Source organism: Bos mutus, chromosome X (assembly GCF_027580195.1).
Source record: "Bos mutus isolate GX-2022 chromosome X, NWIPB_WYAK_1.1, whole genome shotgun sequence".
Taxonomy (NCBI): domain Eukaryota; kingdom Metazoa; phylum Chordata; class Mammalia; order Artiodactyla; family Bovidae; genus Bos; species Bos mutus.
This window is the reverse complement of record NC_091646.1, coordinates 33,338,545-33,357,979: the sequence shown is the minus strand read 5'-3', so window position 1 is coordinate 33,357,979 and position 19,435 is coordinate 33,338,545.

Here is a 19,435-nt window from a genome sequence, read left to right as displayed (position 1 = left end):
ACCATTGAGGATAATGTTTGCTGTGGGTTTGTCATATATAGTTTTTATTATGTTGTGGTGTGTTCCTTCTATTCCTGCTTTCTGGAGAGTTTTTTTTTTTTTATCATAAATGGATGTTGAATTTTGTCAAAGGCTTTCTCTGCATCTATTGAGATAATCATATGGTTTTTATTTTTCAATTTGTTAATGTGGTGTATTACAGTGATTGATTTGCAGATATTGAAGAATCCTTGCATCCCTGGGATAAAGCCCACTTGGTCATGGTGTATGATCTTTTTAATGTGTTGTTGGATTCTGATTGCTAGAATTTTGTTAAGGATTTTTGCATCTATGTTCATCAGTGATATTGGCCTGTAGTTTTCTTTTTTTGTGGGATCTTTGTCAGGTTTAGGTATTAGGGTGATGGTGGCCTCATAGAATGAGTTTGGAAGTTTACCTTCCTCTGCAATTTTCTGGAAGAGTTTGAGTACGATAGGTGTTAGCTCTTCTCTAAATTTTTGGTAGAATTCAGCTGTGAAGCCATCTGGTCCTGGGCTTTTGTTTGCTGGAAGATTTTTGATTACAGTTTCAATTTCCGTGCTTGTGATGGGTCTGTTAAGATTTTCTATTTCTTCCTGGTCCAGTTTTGGAAAGTTGTACTTTTCTAAGAATTTGTCCATTTCTTCCACATTGTCCATTTTATTGGCATATAATTGCTGATAGTAGTCTCTTATGATCCTTTGTATTTCTGTGTTGTCTGTTTTGATCTCTCCATTTTCATTTCTAATTTTATGGATTTGATTTTTCTCCCTTTGTTTCTTGATGAGTCTGGCTAATGGTTTGTCAATTTTATTTATCCTTTCAAAGAACCAGCTTTTGGCTTTGTTGATTTTTGCTATGGTCTCTTTTGTTTCTTTTGCATTTTTTTCTGCCCTAATTTTTAAGATTTCTTTCCTTCTACTAACCCTGGGGTTCTTCATTTCTTCCTTTTCTAGTTGCTTTAGGTGTAGAGTTAGGTTTTTTATTTTATTTTTTATTTTTTTAAAGAGACGGGGTCTCACTATGTTGCCCAGGCTGGAGTACAGTGGCTATTCACAGGTGCGATCCCACTACTAATCAGCACGGGAGTTTTGACCTGCTCCGTTTCCAACCTGGGCCGGTTCACCCCTCCTTAGGCAACGTGGTGGTCCCCCGCTCCCGGGAGGTCACCATATTGATGCTGAACTTAGTGCAGACACCCGATCGGCATAGCGCACTGCAGCCCAGAACTCCTGAGCTCAAGCGATCCTCCAGCCTCAGCCTCCCGAGTAGCTGGGACTACAGGTGCGTGCTACCGTGCCCAGCTAGAGTTAGGTTATTTATTTGACTTTTTTCCTGTTTCTTGAGTTATGCCTGTATTGCTATGAACTTTCCGTTAGGACTGCTTTTACAGTGTCCCACAGGTTTTGGGTTGTTGTGTTTTCATTTTCATTCATTTCTATGCAAATTTTTATTTCTTTTTTGATTTCTTCTGTGATTTGTTGGTTATTCAGCAGCATGTTGTTCAGCCTCCATATGTTGGAATTTTTAATAGTTTTTCTCCTGTAATTGAGATCTAATCTTACTGCATTGTGGTCAGAAAAGATGCTTGGAATGATTTCAATTTTTTTGAATTTACCAAGGCTAGATTTATGGCCCAGGATGTGATCTATCCTGGAGAAGGTTCCATGTGTGCTTGAGAAAAAGGTGAAATTCATTGTTTTGGGATGAAATGTCCTATAGATATCAATTAGGTCTAACTGGTCTATTGTATCATTTAAAGTTTGTGTTTCCTTGTTAATTTTCTGTTTAGTTGATCTATCCATAGGTGTGAGTGGGGTATTAAAGTCTCCCACTATTACTGTGTTATTGTTAATTTCTCCTTTCATACTTGTTAGCCTTTGCTTACATATTGCGGTGCTCCCATGTTGGGTGCATATATATTTATAATTGTTATATCTTCTTCTTGGATTGATCCTTTGATCATTATGTAGTTACCGTCTTTGTCTCTTCACAGCCTTTGTTTTAAGGTCTATTATATCTATATGAGTATTGCTACTCCTAATTTCTTTTGGTCCCTATTTGCATGGAAAATCTTTTTCCAGCCCTTCACTTTCAGTCTGTATGTGTCCCTGTTTTGAGGTGGGTCTCTTGTAGACAGCATATGTAGGGGTCTTGTTTTTGTATCCATTCAGCCAGTCTTTGTCTTTTGGTTGGGGCATTCAAACCATTTACGTTTAAGGTAATTACTGATAAGTATGATCCCATTGCCATTTACTTTATTGTTTTGGGTTCGAATTTATACATCGTTTTTGTGTTTCCTGTCTAGAGAATATCCTTTAGTATTTGTTGGAGAACTGGTTTGGTGGTGCTGAATTCTCTCAGCTTTTGTTTGTCTGAAAAGCTTTTGATTTCTCCTTCATATTTGAATGAGATCCTTGCTGGGTACAATAATCTGGGCTGTAGGTTATTTTCTTTCATTGCTTTAAGTATGTCTTGCCATTCCCTCCTGGCTTGAAGAGTTTCTATTGAAAGATCAGCTGTTATCCTAATGGGAATTCCCTTGTGTGTTATTTGTTGTTTTTCTCTTGCTGCTTTTAATATTTGTTCTTTGTGTTTGATCTTTGTTAATTTGATTAATATGTGTCTTGGGGTGTTTTGCCTTGGGTTTATCCTGTTTGGGACTCTCTGGGTTTCTTGGACTTGGGTGATTATTTCCTTCCACCATTTTAGGAAGTTTTCAACTATTATCTCCTCAAGTATTTTCTCATGGTCTTTCTTTTGTCTTCTTCTTCTGGGACCCTATGATTCGAATGTTGTAGCGTTTAATATTGTCCTGGAGGTCTCTGAGATTGTCCTCATTTCTTTTAATTCGTTTTTCTTTTTTCGTCTCTGATTCATTTATTTCTACCATTCTATCTTCTAATTCACTAATCCTATCTTCTGCCTCTGTTTTTCTACTATTTGTTGCCTCCAGAGTGTTTTTGATTTCACTTATTGCATTATTCATTATATATTGACTCTTTTTTTACTTCTTCTAGGTCCTTGTTAAACCTTTCTTGCATCTTCTCAATCCTTGTCTCCAGGCTATTTATCTGTGATTCCATTTTGATTTCAAGATTTTGGATCAATTTCACTATCATTATTCGGAATTCTTTATCAGGTAGATTCCCTATCTCTTCCTCTTTTGTTTGGTTTGGTGGGCATTTATCCTGTTCCTTTACCTGCTGGGTAATGTGTTATGAGATGTCTATGGTTTTGGGGTGACTTTGGGCAGCCTGTATCTTGGAGCTCAGGGCTGTGTTCCTGTGTTGCTGGAGAATTTGCTTGGTATGTCTTGCCCTGGAACTTGTTGGCCCTTGTGTGGTGCTTGGTTTCAGTGTAGGTATGGAGGTGTTTGATGAGCTCCTGTCAATTAATGTTCCCTGGAGTCAGGAGTTCCCTGGAGTCAGGGTTTGGACTTAAGCCTCCTGCTTCCAGTTATTGGTCTTATTTTTACAGTAGTTTCAAAACTTCTCCTTCTATACAGCACCATTGATAAAACATCTACATTAAAGATGAAAAGTTTCTCCACTGTAAGGGTCACCCAGAGAGATTCACAGCGTTACATGGAGAAGAGAAGAGGGAGGAGGGAGTTAGAGGTGACCCGAATGAGATGAGGTGGAATCAATAGAGGAGAGAGCGGGCTAGCCAGTAATCACTTCCTTATGTGCACTCCACAACTGGACCACTCAGAGATGTTCACTGAGTTATACAGCGAAGAGAAGAGGGAGGAAGGAGACAAAAGTGGCCAGGAGGATAAAAGGGGGGAAAGAAAAGGAGGGAGACAGATCCAGCCAGTAATCAGTTCCCTAAGTGTTCTCCACCATCTGGAAAACACAGAAATTCACAGAGTTGGGTAGAGTAGAGAGGGGTTAGGGAGGAGACACAGGCGACCTGGTGAAGAAAAAGGAGGGTCCAAAGGGGTAGAGAGCAGTCAAGCCAGTAATCTCGCTCCCTAGTAAAAAATGGGTACTGAAGTCTGGGTTCTTAAAGATACAAAATTGGTAACAAATACATAAAAGCAAAAATTAAAAATCTAGAGTAGAGTTTGGAATTTCAAATATACAGTGTTAAAGAAAAGAAGAAGGAAAAGAAAGAGAGAGAAAAAAAAACAAAAACAAAGTCACAAAAATTATAAAGAAAATGTAGGTACAAAATTGATAACAAATACCAAAAAGCAAAAGTTAAAAATCTAGAGCTTGGAACTTCAAAAATACAATGTTAAAAAAAAAAGAAAAAGAAAGAGAGAAAACAAACAAACAAACAACAAACAAAAAAAAACAAAGTCACAAAATTATAAAGAAAATATTAATAAAAAATAGAGAGGAAAAAATTATAAAGAAAATATAGGTACAAAATTGATAACAAATACCAAAAAGCATAAATTAAAAATCTAGAGTAGAGTTTGGAATTTCAGATATACAATGCTATATAAAAGAAGAAGAGAAAGAAAGAGAGAGAGAAAAAAGTCACAAAATTATAAAAAAATATATAGGTACAAAATTGATAACAAATGCCAAAAAGCTAAAATTAAAAATCTAGAGTAGAGTTTGGAATTTCAAAAATACAATGTTAAAGAAAGGAAAAAAAAACAAGGTCACAAAATTATAAAAATATATATATGAAGTTTGCTTTAAAAAAAAATAGGGTCTTTTTTTTTTTGCAAAAGTAATAGTAGGTTGTAAAATTAAAACTAAAGCAATAATAGAGGACTTAAAATTTTTTTAAAAAATTAAAAAAAAAGAAGAAAGAATGATCGTAAAAATAGTAAAAATATATCTAGGACTTTCTCTGGTTTTATTGTGGGTATTGTTGGGTCAGTTCATTTTCGGCTAGTTCCTTGGTCCGACTTATATTTCTCAAGATCTATAGGCCCCTTCCTATGTAGTTGGTACTAACCACAGGGTTTTAATCTATTGCCTGTAGCTTCCAAGGCAGTTCCCTCTGTTATAGCTTCTTCTGTTTGCTGGTCTCTTCAGTGTCTGGTTTCCGCCCTGACACAAAGGGGATGGTGGTGGACACTTTTTTTTTTTAGGCTCACTTGTTCAGTTGCGCTGTTGGGAGGGAGGGACGCTGCAAACAAATAACACTGGCGTGTACTCGCAGTGCCTCAGCCACACTGGGCCTGCCCCCGCTCACGGCGTTTGTAGCCTCCCTGCCCACACTGCTCAGGCTCTAGGTTGCTCCGCCGGGAACCATCCATGGCCGGCCCTGGGCTGCCTGCACCTCCCACGTCTAAGCCTCTCAGGTTCTGGCACTCAAGTAGTCCTCAGAGGTGCAGACTCGGTTGGGCCTGCGTTTTTTGCCCTTCCCAGGTCCGAGCAGCTCAGGTGATGAGGTGTTTGGCGCGCACGATTGCTGTGACTTATCGCCTCCCCGCCACTCGGTTATCTAGGTGTACAACTGGCGCACCTTCTCAGGCACATGTTGACCGTCCAGACCCCCAAGAAGTTTTAGTTAGCAAAGAAGCCTGCTTACAGTTTTGTAGATAATGTCTCTCTGGGGCTGCGATTGCCCCCTTCCGGCTCTGGCTGCCTGTCACTGAAGGGGGATGGTCTGTAGCCGGCTATCTCTGTTCAGTCCTTTGTTCGTGCGCGGGCCTGGTGGTGTCTTAGGTTAGGGCTGGCTTTTCGCGTGGTAGATATCCCACAGTCTGGTTGCTAGCCCAAATTATTTTGCTCAGATAGTGCTCGGGGTTTTCAGGCCAGATCCTTACTCTAAGCACTGCAGCCCGCGCTGTGCCTCCCTGCCCAGCCCCTGCTTGCTAGTGGCATGTGCAGGCGTCTGCGCTGCTTCTCTGCTGGGAGAGTTACCGTAGGGCTCGTAATCAGCAGGTTTTAATTGTTTATTTATTTTTCCTCCCTATTATGTTGCCCTCTGTGCTTCCAAGGCTCAGCACAGATTAGGCAGTGAGAAGGTTTCCTGGTGTTTGGAAACTTCTCTCTTTTTAAGACTCCCTTCCCAGGATGGAGCTCCGTCCCTCTCTCTTTTGTCTCTTTTTTTTATCTTTCATATTTTTTCCTACCTCCTTTCGAAGACATGGGTTGCTTTTCTGGGTGCCTGATGTCCTCTGCCGGCATTCAGAAGTTGTTTTGTGGAATTTACTCGGCTTTTAAATGTTCTTTTGATGAATTTGTGGGGGAGAAAGTGCTCTCCCCGTCCTACTCCTCCGCCATCTTAGCTCCTCCCCCCTTGCCACCTCTTCTTAATATCTTCTGCTTCTGTTAGGTCCATACCTTTTCTGTCCTTTATTTGAGCTCATCTTTGCATGAAATGTCCTTTGGTATCTCTAATTTTCTTGAAGATATCTCTAGTCTTTCCCATTCTATTGTTTTCCTCTACTTCTTAGCATTGATCACTGAGGAAGGCCTTCTTATCTCTCCTTGCTATTCTTTGGAACTCTACATTCAAATGGGTATATCTTTCCTTTTCTCCTTTGCTTTTCACTTCTCCTCCATGCACAGCAATTTGTAAGGCCTCCTCAGACAACTATTTTGCCTTTTTGCACTTCTTTTTCTTGGGGATGAACTTGATCCCTGCCTCCGGTACAATGTCATGAACCTCTGTCCATAGTTCTTCAGACACATTGTCTATCAAGTCTAGTCCCTAGAATCTATTTCTCACCTCCACTGTAAGGGATTTTATTTAGATCATACCTGAATGATCTAGTGTTTTTTTTCCCCCCCTACTTTCTTCAATTTAAGTCTGAATTTGGCAATAAGGAATTCATGATCTGAGCCACAGTCAGCTCCCATTCTCGTTTTGCTGACTGTATAGAGCTTCTCCATTTTTGGTTGGAAATAATGTAATCAGTTTGATTTGGGTATTGACCATCTGGTGATGTCCATATGTAGAGTCTTCTCTTGTGTTGTTGGAAGAAGGTGTTTATGATGACTAGTGCTTTCTCTTGGCAAAACTCTGTTAGCCTTTGCCCTGCTTCATTCTGTAATCCAAGGCCAAATTTACCTGTTACTCCAGGTATCCCTTGACTTTTGCATTCCAGTCCCCTGTAATGAAAAGGATATCTTTTTGGGGTTTTAGTTCTAGAAGGTCTTGTAGGTCTTCATAGAACTATTCAACTTCAGCTTCTTCAGCATTACTGGTTGGGGCATAGACTTGGATTACCGTGATATTGAATGGTTTGCCTTGGAAATGAACACAGATCATTCTGTCATTTTTGAGACTGCATCCAAGTACTGCATTTTGGACTCTTTTTTTTTTTTTTTTGACTGTGATGGCTACTCCATTTCCTCTAAGGGATTCTTGCCCACAGTAGTAGATATAAAGGTCATCTGAGTTATATTCACCAATTCCAGTCCATTTTAGTTCCCTACTTCCTAAAATGTCGATGATCATTCTTGCCATCTCCTTTTTGACCACTTCCAGTTTGCCTTTATTCATAGGAACATTCCAGGTTCCTCTGCAATATGGCTCTTTACAGCATTGGACTTTACTTCCAACACCAGTCACATCCATAGCTGGGTATTGGTTTTGCTTTGACTCCATCTCTTCCTCCTTTCTGGAGTTATTTCTCCACTGATCTCCAGTAGCAGATTGGGCACCTACCAACCTGGGGAATTCATCTTTCAGTCGACCCAATTTCCCCCTCAGTCAGTCTCTCCCATCAGGAAGCTTCCATAAGCCTCATATCCTTCTCCATTAGAGGGCAGACAGACTGAAAACCACAGTCACAGAAAACTAGCCAATTTGATCACATAGATTGCAGCCTTGTCTAACTCAATGAAACTATGAGTCATGCTGTGTGCAGCCTCCCAAGACAAATGGGTCATGGTGGAGGGTTCTGACAAAATGTGGTCCACTGGAGAAAGGAATGGCAAACCACTTCAGTATTCTTGCCTTGAGAACCCCATTAACAGTATGACCAACTTAGACAGCATATTAAAAAGCAGAGATATTACTTTGCCAGCAAAGGTCCATCTAGTCAGAACTATGGTTTTTCCAGTAGTCATGTATGGATGTGAGAGTTGGACCATAAAGAAGGCTGACTGCCGAAGAATTGATGCTTTTGAACTGTGGTGTTGCAGAAGACTCCTGAGAGCCCCTTGGACTGAGAGAAGATCAAACCTGTCAATCCTCAAGGAAATCAGTCCTGAATATTCATTGGATGGACTGATGCTGAAGCTGAAACTCCAATACTTTGGCCATCTGATGGTGAAGAACTGACTCATTGGAAAAGGCCCTGATGCTGGGAAAGGTTGAAGGCAGGTGAAGAAGGAAACAACACAGGGTGAGATGGTTGGATGACATCAGTGACTCGATGGACGTGAGTTTGAGCAAGCTCTGGGAGTGGGTGATGGACAGCGAGGCCTGGTGTGCTGCAGTCCATGGGGTCACAAAGAGTAGGACATGACTGAGCGAGTGACTAAACTGACTGCCTGACCATGTTCCAGGCATTGTGCTCAAAAATAAGCACAAAATAGGTCATTTCATCCTCACATATACCGCCATTTTCATCATGGTTATCTTTAGCAGTGGGATGATTGCTTTTCTTTTTTTTTTTATTTTCCACACTTGCCTATATTTTCTCTGTCTCTGACAGTCACTGTGGGTTACATTTGTAATAAAAAAAATTAAGAAACATAGTCAGATATTGTTTAGAAAAAATTTTAATTAGTCCCCAAGTGACCTATTTTGCCAGTTTTAGTTAGCCTGTTTAAATCATTTGAGGTTGATGTTTCCTTTGAAAGTGCTGCTAATTAGCACTTTTTCTTGATGCAATTAGAAGCTCCATCATGGTGTCTCTCAGGTTCCTGAGCCTTGGGGCCCAGGCTAACCATTGGGGGGGGGCAAGGTGGCACAGCTCTGCCTGACTTTGTCACTTTGAGCCGCTGCCAAAAAGCAATCCTTTCTAAATTACATGCATAATGCTCATCGCACCTGGACAGGTGTTCCTCTAGAGGACAAGTGAGAGTTTGCTTCAGCAGTGTTTCATCACTATCACAGGAGCATCTTTTGCTCTTTTACTTCTTCCAAGTACATGTGTGTACATGCACATGTGTGGGTAAACACAGAAACCACACACCCACACCAGGCCGTGTTCACATGGCCCAGCACATCACAACCCCACCTGGCACAGACACTTCTGGGTGGTTATCAGTCAAGGCCTGCACCTTTTTGAATCAGAGAAGATTTGTTTGGAATAGAGTAAATATATTTGAAACAGATTAGGCATTATCTTTTACAACTAAGGCTAAGTGGTGATAGGGCCTGAGTGTATAAATTCAAGGAAGTTGATGGTTAAATCAGCAAGGATCTCTTTGCCAGATACTGAACGTCTTTCTTGAATTTCTGAGCTTCAAGTCAGTGCAGACACCTAAATCCAGATGTCCTGTAGGACCTGGACCCAGCCAGCCCCAGCTGACCTCACTCTATTTCTACCACTTCCCAATGCTTCCCTCTTCTTCCTTTATTGTTTCAATGACAGTCTTTTCCCACAGCCTCCTACTCTCTCCACTGCCATCTATCTAATCATGTTCAGTCATTAAGTTGTGTCTGACTCTTGGCAAACCCCTGAACTGCAATCCACCAGGCTTCTCTGTCCGTAGAATTCTCCAGGCAAGAATACTGGAGTGGGTTGCCATTTCCTCGCCTAGGAGATCTTCCTGACACAGGGAGCAAATCCACATGTCCTGCATCTCCTGCACTGGCAGGCAGATTCTTTACCACTGAGCCACCTGGGAAGCCCGTTCATCTAATCAATACCCTGAAGTATCCCTAGGCACTCACCCTAGGCTGCCTTTTACCAGTGTGGCATCATCTTTTACCTGATAGATTCTTGTACCCCTGCTCTCTCGGGAACCCCTCCTCTGATGGGAAAGTCAATGGGTTGTTATCACATCACCTAGGATCTCCCTCAACCCCTATAGACCCACACCCTGTCCTGTCCCACCCAAGAAGGTTCTCCTTCCTCCCTGGGTCACCACCCCTGTGCTGCCAGACCCCCATTTAATTGCCTGGAAGTGGTGGAACCCCCTATCTTTGCACCCCTGCCTATCAAAGGCCATTTGTATGTATGTGTGTGCATGCACATGAATACCTGGGTTGGGGCTGTCCTGCCTTCCTTGCATACCCAGCAAGGTCATGGTCAGCAACCCAAGGCTGTCATCCTGTCAGAGATGTTCCATTGTCTTAAGTGTGAACTGGACTGAGACGGTTATTAAAAAGAGGTCCAGAACTAAGAGGCATCTGAGCTGTGCCATAAAATGAAGGGGAGATGAATGGTGACAGTAGGTGAGGCTTCTCAGCAAGGGGACTGCTTGGGCAGAGGAGACTAGTTGGTACCTTAACTTCTCTAAAGTCTTTATTATGGACTTTTCACATCTACATACAAGGAGAGAGGACAGGATTAAAAAAAAAACAAAAAACTACCTATGTTTCACCCAGCTTCAACACTTGTCAACATTTCACTGGATTATTTTGAAAATAAGGAAGGATTTATGGGCAAGAAATAATATTTCTTGAAAAGATAAGAGGCATCTCTCTAAGTTTGTCTAATTAAAGGGGCGTCACAGGGCCCTGAAGCACAGGGCCTGAGTACAGTTGCAACGCAAAGGTTTTCTTGGTTGCTGTCTCTCTCTCTCTTTCACTTCTGTCCTCTGTGCACAGAGATTGAAATTAGTGATCACCTCACCTTCCCTTCAATCAACCTAGAATCATCATCAAGGTTCCTGCAAGGATCTCAGAATGTTATCCCACCCTGCCCCTCCAGGCTCTGACCTTCTTCAGGTCTGAGGGCACAGAAGGAAGCTCAGTTCCTGGGGAATTGGACAGGGCGATGTGAGAGGCCGGGGTACCACACCAGGATGTGGTAGTTCTCAACACCGCTGATGCGGTGCCCTGCTTGCCAAGGCCACCTCCATATGTTGTCCCAAGCCATCCTCGTCACAGTCCTAGGAGGTGTGGAATAGTATCACCCCCATTGAATAACAACATGGGCCTCTCTTTCTGTAGAGCATCAATAGCACTGTACTGTCACTGGTCCATCAGCTCTTTTGGCAGAGCCTCTAGTGGATTCTCCCCTGTTACCTCCATCTTCTCTCAGTGACTTGCAGTGGCCTTGGCACAGGCCACAAAGCAAGTAGGACTGGACATGAGGAACAATTACCCACATGGTTCCTGCCCTTCAAGATCTGTGACTCCCACTGAGAAGTGCCCTCTGGTGACTCTGAGGGCCCCTTTGGGGCAGGAGATGGGGTCATCACCTAGGAATGATCAGGGGTGTGGTAGGAGCCATGAACTAAGGAGGGCAGGCAAGGTTGGCAATAATGGATGCTCATGGGGGCTTTGGGAGGGGGTTCAGTGAGGAATGCTTTGGAGGGGGGGTTAAACCGTCAGCAAGTGTATTGTTGACTGAACCTAAAGGCTACAGGCAGGCACTCATTGTGGTGGTTGAGTTGCCTAATGAAGGGTCATCAAGGACCCAAATCCTTTCCCTTCTCATCCTTCTAACAGCATGTGGGTGTTCCTAGGCTTGGTGGTGGGATTAACCACTCCTTTCTATGAAGTAATAGCTTGTAACCATGGTATTAAAATAATTTGCTTTATTTTAGTCTTTTGGCCAGACAAACATTCTATAACACCCCAGAGCCGCCCCATCTAAGAAAACATTAGGGTTTGTTCTATCTCCGACCACAGGAAAGGGCACAGTAAGGTCCAGGCACCTGAAGAACCTCAGAACAGCCCTCAGGAGGAGGCACAGAGCTGCAAGGGGTGCAGTGAGATGACCATATGGGCTCTTGCACGTGGACCTCCGTTCCCTGTCCCCCTGCATGGGACCACCACCTGCTCTGGTCATGTCTCTCCAGGAGTCTCTTGAGGGCACCCTTGACTTCCTTATTCCTCGGACTATAGATCATAGGGTAGAGCATGGGAGTGATGTTGGTGTAGATTAAGGACACAGTTTTGTCCTGTTCTGGGGTGTAGCATGACCTGGGGCGAATGTAGATGAATATTGCACAGCCGTAGTGCAGAAGGGAGACCAGTAGGTGCCCAGCACAGGTGGAGAAGGCTTTGTTCCTGCCCTTAGCCAAGTGGATTCTGAGGATGGCAGTGATAATGAACCCATAGGAGAGCAGGATCAGCAGGAAGGGAATCAACAGGATGAGCAGGCAAACAAGGAAGAACCACTCTCTCCTTTTAAGTCTGATATGTAGTACTTTCATTGCAATTCAGCTTCAAATATTTCACAATGTCTCCTCTATTACTGGCACTTTACCAGTGAGTTATTCAGGAGTGCATTTTAAGGTCCCAAATGTATGTTTGTTTGACTTTATCATTTTAATGTTGCTTCAAATTTAATTGAATAATTGTCAGAGAACGTAGTCTGTATGGCGTTGATTCTTTGAAATTTGTGCAAATATCTTTCATCACATAGTATGTGGTCTATTTTTGTAATTGTCCCCTGTGCAATTAGGAAAAAATCTTTATCTCTAGTGGATGCAGGGTTTTTACATGACTTTCAGATTGTTGTTTAAATCCTCTGTGTCCTTACCAATATTTTGTGTTTGGTCCATTTCTGGTAGAAGTGGGTTAAATGTACTATGATTTGCATTCTTTTTGTGAGTAAAACTGTTTATTTACTTGCCTTTTAAATTAAAAAATTATACAAATGTGATCATATTAAACATTCTGCAGGTTTTTTTTGTAGTTAGTAAAAGTTTACTGTGCACACAGTAAGACAGCTTGCAAAAAGACAGCTTGCAAACCAGAAGCACTCAAAACATGAAACAAGGCTCAGGGGTATATTGTTATAAGGCAACTTATGTAGTGAGGAAATTCTTCACAATGGTTGGTTATAATATTAGGATTTTTAGTTCGGTTCAGTTGCTCAGTCATATCCAGCTCTGCAACCCATGGACTGCAGTATGCCAGTCTTCCCTGTTCGTCACCAACATCCAGAGCTTGCTCAAATTCATCTCCATCGAGTCAGTGATGCCATCCAACCATCTCATCCTCTGTCATCCCCTTCTCCTCCAGCCTTCAATCTTTTCCAGCATCAGGGTCTTTTCTAATGAGCCAGTTCTTCACATCAAGTGGCCAAAGTATTAGAGTTTCAGCTTCAGCATTAGTAATTCCAGTGAATATTCAGGACTGATTTCCTTTAGGATTGACTGGTTGGATCTCCTTGCAGTCTAAGGGACTTTCAAGAGTCTTCTCTAACACCATAGTTCAAAACCATCAACTCTTTGGTGCTCAGCTTTCTTTATGGTCCAACTCTCATATCCATACATGACTGCTTGAAAAACCATAGCTTTGACTGGACAGACCTTTGTTGGCAAAGTAATATCTCTGCTTTTTTAATATATTGTCTAGGTTAGTCATAACTTTTTTTCCAAGGAGCAAGCGTCTTTTAATTTCACGGCTGCAGTCACCATCTGCAGTGATTTTGGAGCCCAAGAAAATAAAGTCTTTCACTCTTTCTATTGTTTCCCCATCTATTTGTCATGAAGTGATGGGACTGGATGCCATGATCTTAGTTTTCTGAATGTTGAGCTATAAGCCACCTTTTTCACTCTCTTCTTTCACTTTCATCAAGTGGCTCTTTAGTTCTTCTTTCTGCCATAAGGGTGGTGTTCTCTGCATATCTGAGGTTATTGATATTTCTCCCGGGAATCTTGATTCCAGATTGTGCTTCATCCAGCCCGGCATTTTGCATGATGTACTCTGCATATAAGTTAAATAAGCAAGGTGATAATATATAGACTTGATGTACACATTTCCCATTTTGGAACCAGTCTGTTGTTCCATGTCCAGTTCTAATTGTTGCTTCGTGACCTGCATACAGATTTCTCAAGAGGTAGGTCAGGTTGTCTGGTAATCCCAAGTCTTTAAGTATTTTCCACAGTTTATTGTAATCCACACAGTCAAAGGCTTTAGCATAGTCAATGAAGCAGATGTAGATTTTTTTTCTGGAATTCTCTTGCATTTTCTATGATCCAGCAAATGTTGGCAATTTGATCTCTGGTTCCTCTGCCTTTTCTAAATCCAGCTTGAACATCTTGAAGTTCTCGGTTCACATACTTTTGAAGCCTCACTTGGAGAATTTTGAGTGTTACTTGGATGGCATGTGAGATGAGTGCAATTGTGCGGTAGTTTGAGCATTCTTTGGCATTGCATTTCTTTGGGATTGGAATGAAAACTGACCTTTTCCAGTCCTGTGGCCACTGCTGAATTTTCTAAATTTGCTGGTATATTGAGTTCAGCACTTTCACAGCATCCAATCTTTTAGGATTGGAAATAATTCAACTGGAATGCCATCACCTCCACTAGCTTAGTTCGTAGTGATGCTTCCTAAGGCCCACTTGACTTCTGACTCCAGAATGTCTGGCTCTAGGTGAGTGATCACACCATCATGGCTATCTGGGTCATGAAGATCTTTTTTGTACAGTTTTTCTGTGTATTCTTGCCACCTCTTCTTAATATCTTCTGCTTCTGTTACATCCATACTGTTCCTGTCCTTTATTATGCCCATCTTTGCATGTAATGTTCCCTTGGTATCTCTAATTTTCTTGAGGAGATATCTAGTCTTTCCCATTCTATTGTTTTTCACTATTTATTTGCATTGATCAAGGGGAAGGCTCTCTTATCTCTCCTTGCTATTCTTTGGAACTCTGCATTCATATGGGTATATCTTTCTTTTCTCCTTTGCCTTTAGCTTCTCTTTTCTCAGCTATTTGTAAGGCCTCCTCAGACAACCATTTTGCCTTTTTGCATTTCTTTTTCTTGGGGATGGTCTTGATCACTGCCTCCTGTACAGTGTCACAAGCCTCTGGTCACAATTCTTCAGACACTCTGTATATCAAATCGAATCCCTTGAATCTATTTCTCACTTCCACTGTATAATTGTAAGGGATTTGATTTAGGTAATACCTGAATGGTCTATTGGTTTTCCCTATTTTCTTCAATTAAATCTGAAATTGGCAATAAGGATTTCATGATCCAAGCCACAGTCAGTTCCCTGTCTTGTTTTAGCTGACTGTATAGAGCTTCTCCATCTTTGGCTGCAAAGAATATAATCAATCTGATTTTGGTATTGACCATCCGGTGATGTCCATGTGTAGAGTCATCTCTTGTATTGTTGGAAGAGGGTATTTGCTATGACCAGTGTGTTCTCTTGGCAAAACTCTGTTAGCATTTGAAATGCTTCATTTTGTATTTCAAGGCCAAACTTGTCTGTTACCCCAGATATCTCTTGACTTCCTAATTTTGCATTCTGGTCCCCTATGATGAAAAGAACAGCTTTTGGGGGGATGTTACTTCTAGAAGCTCTTGCATGTCTTTATAGGACCTTTCAACTTCAGCTTCTTCAGCATTAGAATTTGGGGCATAGAGTAGGATTACTCTGATATTGAATGGTTTGCCTTGGAAATGAACAGAGGTCATTCTGTCACTTTTGAGATTGAACCCAAGTACTGCATTTTTAACTCTTTTGTTGACTATAAGGGCTACTCCATTTCTTAAGGAATTCTTGCCCACAGTAGTAGTATATAATGGTCATCTGAATTAAATTCGCCCATTCCAGTACATTTTAGTTCACTGATTCCTAAAGAGTCAATGTTCACTCTTGCCAGAATTTTCAGTAGTTACAGCATATCAACCATGGGAAAGGGTTTAGGTTTTGCTCATTATTTCCAGAGCTTTAAGCAAGAAATGATCCAAGTCAGAGTAGTCTCCCCCAAATGACCTATATTAAACTTTACTTCAATGACTAAACTGGTTTTGTCTCTTCAGGGATTTTTGAGGCTGGGATCCTTTCGTTGTTGTTTAATTGAAATAGAATTAACTTACAATGCTGCGTTCATTTCAAGAGTATAACACAGTGATTCAGATAGATAAATAGATTCTTTTTCAGATTCTTTTCTAATATAGGTTTTTACAAGATATAGAGTGGAATTCCCTATGCTATACAGTAGGTCCTTGTTGTCTGTTGTACATATGGTAGTGCGTATGTATCCCAAACTTCTACTTTATAACCTTCATCCCCTTTGGTAACTCTAGGTTTGTTTTCTATCTCTATGAGTCTGTTTCTGTCTTGTAAATAAGTTCATTTGCACCATATTTTGGATTCCACATATAAGTGATATCATATCATATTTGTCTTTCTTACAGTGCAGATTTTTAGCTTCTTTTTTTCTTTTGGCAGCTTCCTGCCACACCGCCCCACCCACTTCCTTTCCACCTCCTCATCACCCCTCCCACTCCACCCACAGGTGACTTATGTCAACAACTCAGTTCATGTCCTTTAATATAACCAAATACAGACAATCTGTCTATGTACACTTATATATATATATATAGAAAAAATTTTCCCATTTGTGTTTCACAAAGTTGGGCTCACATTATACACATTTTGGGCCGCCTCTTATTCCTCACTTAGTAACCAACATCCATCTTTCCCAATTAATTGTCATAACTCTGGATCATTCTTTTTAATGCCCACATAATAATTGCAGGTGTTGATTGAACTGTTTCCCTCTGTTGGCTATTCACCTTATTTCCAGTTTTTTTCACCACTATGAGAAAAGTAGCAATAAACATTCTTTTCACATATAGACCAGATGTGCAGATTAATTGCCAACATTTAAAAGACCAGCAACTCTTAATGTTGATGGGGATGTATTCTGGGAAACGTATTATGGTCTATTTCAGGTGGAAATGGAAGGGACACAGCCTTTTTGGAAACCAGTTGGGCAATATTTTTTTTTTTTCTTTCTGGGAATCATTACCAGAGAATAAGAATAGCCTCTCTGCTAAGTCAGCACTGATGCACAGCAGAGGGATAAAGAGAGTCAAAGAGCTGTGAACATATAGTTAATGGCAGTTAACAGCCAGAGAAGGACAGAGAAATAAGCCTGGCATGGTGCAGTCTATGCGGTCATGAAGAGTCAGACACAACTTGGTGACTGAATAAGAGCCAGAGAACCTGGTTGGGAGAGGGCAGTGGGGGAGAGGGGCCTTTCCTACAAAGCTCAGGTCAGGGATTTATTGAGAAAATCTGACACTCTGAAATATGAGATTGTTCTACATGGGGGGATGTCCCTGAGGCTGTTGCCTCTGCAGAACCCCCTGGGCTCTCTGAATGGCAGGGGGTCCTTCATTTACCCAGCAGAGCTAGGGAAGACACAGAGGAGAAGCCATGTGAAGGTGCAGAGATTGGAGTCATGAAGCCACAAGCCAAAGAACACCTTGGTTGGAAGGTGGAAGCTGTAAAACAAGGAAGGATCCTCCCCTACAGTCCCTGGAAGGAGCCCAACCCTGCCAACACTCTGAGTTTGGACTTCTGGCTCCCAGAATACCAAGAGGATAAATTTCTGTTGTTTTAAACCACTCAGTTTGTGGTAATGTGTTCTGCTTAGTTGCTCAATTGTGTCCAACTCTTTGTGACCCCATGGACTGTAGCCTGCCAGGCTTTTCTGTCCATGGGGATTCTCCAGGCAAGAATTCTGGAGTGGATTTCCATGCCCTCCTCCCAACCCAGGGATTGAACCCAGGTCTCCCACATTGCAGGCAGATTCTTTACCATTTGATTCTTCCCCCACCAGGGAAGTGTTGAGGTCCTTTAATGGACCGGAACCTGGTGGTCTGGAGTTGATGATAAGAAAGTAAAGGAGAGAAAGAGGCTGATATTCCTTGGTTTATGCAGAAAGCCAATAAAGCCCCTTGCACGGGGCTTGCTCTGTTCACGGAGGCCTCAGGCGCCCTCTCGATGGGGTGAAGGTGCAGAGTGCCTTCTTGAGAGGGTCTTAGAAGCCCGGGCAGGAAAGTGAACTCAGAGGGCCTCTGTACTCCAAAGAAATAGCCTGAGAGAGAGAGAGAGAGAAAGAAAGAGAAAGAACGACACGGGGATCAGAGCTCTGATGGAGCAAAGGTGTTTTATTCAACATGGTATAGGTATTTATACTGTCTTACAAGATAGCTATTTTCAGCAGAGATAAAATCAAAACTTACAAGTTATCAAGAAAACATGAGGTCATCCATATGAAAGAGAGAGTTGTAAATAACCACTCTTACCATATGGTTTATAAAAAGAAGAGGGTACTTATCACCGTATAGAAAAACTAATGAAGGAAATGTCTGGATTCCTCAGTCCCGGGAGAGGCTTGCCTTTCCTTAAGGAACAGAGAATTCCTGACAGATCCAAAACAGCACACAGGAAGCCTCCTGTTAAATGCTTCCTGACAATTCCCCCTATTTTATTATATTTGTAAAAAAGGTCTTGACCAAATGAGTTTGGTTAGAATTAACCAACCTTATAGGAAGGCGACGGTAAACAACAAATATAATTGTCAAGACAATCACCAAAGTTACAGTTCCAGACCTGATACTGTGGGTAATACTTTGAAACCATCCTCGTGGGTCTAGCGCAGATAATTTGTCCAGCTAAAGTTTCCAAATTAGGGGAAGAGGGCAGATTTTTAGAAAAAGTTTTAAAGATTTTCTTTTTCAGTAATTGTACATTCAGAGAGGCATTATCATGTAAATGAAATTTGATTTGTTCCCAGTTGTAGGCACTATGATTGAATTGAACAGGAGTAACACAAAATTGAGTAGCTTAAAGAAATACAGGAGTTAAGGCAAGTATATAGTTTGCAATAATACAAGTTACAGAACATAAAAGTCTTATTAAATTGTAAATTTTCTATGGCTATAACAAAAGGAAGTGGGACACAGGCCTGTATAAAGTATGACTGATTATAGCAAAAGTAATAGTTACTATGACCACGAGTGGTCCCTATGAAATGTCCAGTCCAAATCCCAAGTTCTTCCATGCTCTTGTGCTCACAGCAGGTTTCCAAATGTCCCATTGTTCAGGTCCACTCTATTTATCAAGGACGATCCTAGGACGAGGTGGGGCTAATCCACTGTCAATCCACTCAAGAAGTCCTTTGTCATAATAATGTTCCATCGTAGTGTCAGTGACCTTCCATATCACACACAGTGTTGTTAATATCCTCTGAGCAGTCAGATAACCACATACCATGGGGTCCCCAATCAACAATTGTATGATTAGCCACAAACATTGATTTTTCTTGATTTGGTTTGACATTTGTCCCAATGAATGGGAGTATAAGTAAAGTTTTTATAAGTAAACCCTTTGCATAATGTTCTTTGTTCTTTCCCTAACTCTTTCCCTAAAGTCTCAGTAGTATAAACATGGTTTACAGACAAAGAAAGGGCAGTAAATAATCCAATCAATGTCTGAAAGTCTTCTTTCGGAGGCAGGACGAAAGCCCAAGTTTGTCGGCTGACGTTTATGCACAATTCTGCTGGGCCCATGCACAAGGGAAGGACTTCATAGCCTAAAGAAATGTTAATTAGTTTTCTTTCCTGCCCAGGGTGTGAGGGCCCTTTCATGTACTAGGGAGAAGGCATATGT